This window comes from Alexandromys fortis, unplaced genomic scaffold (genome assembly GCF_014885135.2).
Source record: "Alexandromys fortis isolate MF-2015 unplaced genomic scaffold, M_Fortis_MF-2015_v1.1 scaffold_17, whole genome shotgun sequence".
NCBI classification, from domain to species: domain Eukaryota; kingdom Metazoa; phylum Chordata; class Mammalia; order Rodentia; family Cricetidae; genus Alexandromys; species Alexandromys fortis.
The window spans coordinates 12738929-12742350 of NW_026067896.1; the positions used below are offsets into that span (position 1 = coordinate 12738929).

Consider the following 3422-nt stretch of genomic DNA (forward strand, 5'->3'; position numbering starts at 1 on the left):
CCCCCCCCCCCCCCCGCGTAGTTGTGGGGCACGCCTTTAATCCCAGTACTAGGGAGGCAGAGGCAGGCAGATCTCTATGAGTTCGAGGCCGGCCTGGTCTACAAGAGCTAGTTCCAGGACAGGCTCCAAAGCCACAGAGAAACCCTGTCCCGAAAACAAACAAACAAACAAACAAAAAACCAAAGAACACTGGACCAGGAGTGACTCTGCCTTAGTAAGAACCCATCAATTACCCCTGTAAATTGATCTTCTTTGTGACTCAAGAGTGGAGGTAGGTCTTACAGGACACTGCCTAGCACCAAGCATTTGAAAGAAACAGATGCAGAGAACCACAGCCAAGCATTAGGTGGTCCTTGGGGAATCCTTGTGAAAAAAAAAGGGGGAAGAAAGATTATAGGAGCCAAAGTGGTCAAGAACACCACAAGAAAACCCACAGAACCAACTAACCTGGGATCAACAGGGCCGCACAGAGACTGAACCACCAACTAGAGATCTTGCGTTCTATCCTCAGTAACTACCCAAGCTCAGATCCACTGGGAATTCATGGCAAAGACTGAGTTCCAACTCTTACCCGTACTTTGACCCAGTGACACCAGAGGTTCTGTGGTGGTGTAAATGAAAATGGCCCACATTGGCCCGCTAGGAGTGGCACTATAAGGAGGTGTGGCCTTGTGGGAATGGGTGTGGCCTTGTTGGAGAAAGTGTGTCCCTGAGAGGTGGGCTTTGAGGCTTCAGAAATTCAAGCTAGGCCCAACTGTCTCTTCCTGCTGCCTGTGGATCAGACTGTAGAACTCTCAGCTCCTCCAGCACCATGTCTGCCTGAATTCCTCCATGCTTCCTGCCATGATGATAATGGACTAAACCTCTGAACTGTAAGACAGCCCCAATTAAAAGTTTTCTCTGAGAAGAGTGTCTCTTCACAGCAATAGAAGCCCTACAACAGGTTTTTTTTTTCCTTTATGCAAAACCTGAAGTTGATCAAGGGCAAGCAATATCCCATTTTATCCAGGGATATATTAGCCTGGATCTCTGTAGGGTCAAAGCCTGTGCTTTGGAAAAGATAGATCTAGAACCTACAAAAATGATGCTGCAAAGGCTTCATAGAAAGAATGAGTTCTTTAATAACCAGAGCTGGACCAAAGTGAGCTACTCCAAGACAAGAGAAAGTTCCTGTGCACACATTGAATAATATCTGTAGTGGCCATTCTGGGAAGGAAAAAGCTGGACATGATGTCAACAACCTTCCAACCTAAGATATTAAAATTTATTGGCAGGCATCTGGGCATCATATTAAGCTATTCCCTTTTTTGCTTGCTTGTTTTGTCTTGGCAAAAGTAAATTGTATTTTTCTTTCAAAAATTTCTACTGATTGTATGGTTTCATTGTAGAAGCAGAAGAGAAACTGAGAAAAGTGATTTCTACTCGGGATTTTCAGATACAGCTTATGGTAGAGTAGGGTGGTGGAAATATACAAAGTATAACATAAGGAATTTAAAGTGCTTTTAAATTTAAAGTGATATTAAATTTAAATTTAATATCATGGCTTTGGCTCTGACAAGCTTCAGGACTTTGGGCAAGTTGTTTAGACCTTCTAAAATGTTTCTTTGTCTGAAATGACCCACTTCACATGGTTATTGTTACAGTAAAGTCACATATGTAAAGCACTTAACGCACTGTACCTAGTACATTGGCAATGAGTAGCCAAAACAGGTGATGTGACAGCCGTGGACTGTCATAGAGGAAGGCTGGCTGGGGAATATCATGTGCCTTTTAGCTTCTGTGTTGTATGGGTACTTGACCCGAGGCAGTTACTGAATAGTTCTAGATGCTGAGGGTTAGGGAGTTCATGAAAAATAATGTAATAAAGGGAAACATTTTTAACTCATTTTTTACACAACACAGAACCAGGGTTTTAGATTCTGACAGATACAATTTTTCTTCTTTGTCTGGTATCTGTTAATATCTTAACTAAGTGTGTTAGCCCACCTAAAGTTCCATGACCTAACCTGCGAAGTAGGAGCACATTAGTTGGGATCCTTTTCCTTGCCAGTGTCTGGATGCAGTGGCTTCAACAACTGTGGCTGATTTGTCCAATCTCTCACATATTCCAGAGGCTGTTCATTTCAAGGAAGATACTGCAACTCAGTTGTTCAGAAGCAGATAGTCTTGGCTCCCTGTCATGGTCAAGAGAAGTCTTTAACAGCTCCAAAAAGTATATCCTCATGTCCAAATACCCAACGCTTCAAGGTGGAAAAGGCTCCCTCTTGTATGGTTTGCTTTTTGGCAAGAGAAAACTGTTGCTCGGAAGTCCCTAGACAGGTTCTTCTTGGATACAGTTGACCAGCTTGGAGTCATGTGTGCATCCTTATGCCTATCCCTGGTTAAATGTCAGGACACCATGGCTGGATCTTTGTTGATCATCTGGAAAGTGCTCCATGACAGCACACATCTGAAGAAATCAAGTTTATTAGTAAGAAAAAATGTAGAAGGTTGCAAGAAAATGATAGCAGTGCACCCAAATATCTGCCAAGGTATTGAAAAGTTAATTGCCATTACAAACCATTTAGCACATAATAAATACTCCATGTATATTTATTTGCTCCTTTAATAGTGAAAACATCTTAAAGCCATTATCATCTCTAGCTAAACTGAGAGGTATTGATTTACAAAGATACATTAGAAATTTCTTTCTTTTGAGGCGGGTGTAAGCTAGTTTCAAGGCTGGGTTTCTCTGTGAATAGCCCTGGCTGTTCTGGAACTCACTTTGTAGACCAGGCTGAGAAATTTCTCTTTCAATCATAAAGAAAATTACTATATGTATATATATATATTCTTATATTTATATAATATCTTCTCTTAAAATTTAAAATCATATTTATGTATAAATTTTGATTCTCTAATTCATTTAAATGGTAATTCAATTTGAAATCGAATTCAACATTCGTATCAAGTTTTGGCAGACCGTTGCAGCATGGTACATCAATATCAACATGCCACAGTAATCCTCATCATCATTCCTTGGTGGGGGGTGTCTTAGGAGATGTCTATTAATAGACATTGTGTTTGGGGGTGTTACTGAATTATCATATGCAGTTCAGAAGCCTATTGGCTCAAATGGCAGGTGAATATTGATTTATAACAAAAAAGACCAATGTCAGTTTATCCAAAATCAGAGTTTTAAAGGCAGGCTTGATTAAATATCTATTCCATAATGATTTTTCCATATACAGAAGTGGCTTTATGTTTTCTCCTTTTCTTTTTTTCTAAACAGAGTTTAATTATATATTCCAGGATGCACTTGAACTCCAACCCCTTCTGCTTCGTCCTTCAAGGATAATACAGAACTGCTACCATGTCAAGCTTACGTACTCTTGAAATACTGTAGCCTACACCTTCCTAGACACCCCTTGACCAAAGTATTG

The 3422-nt window shown here is 40.4% G+C and overlaps 1 long non-coding RNA gene across 1 annotated transcript in view; it reads right to left on the bottom strand.

The window, feature by feature from the left end:
- LOC126514321 (uncharacterized) overlaps positions 1–2519 on the bottom strand; it is a 5077-nt gene extending 2558 nt beyond the window's left edge. The window contains exon 1 of the long non-coding RNA XR_007595551.1: positions 2007–2519. This is a non-coding gene — a long non-coding RNA (uncharacterized lncRNA). The remainder of the gene's footprint in view (positions 1–2006) is intronic.
- Between the last annotated feature and the right edge of the window lie 903 nt (positions 2520–3422).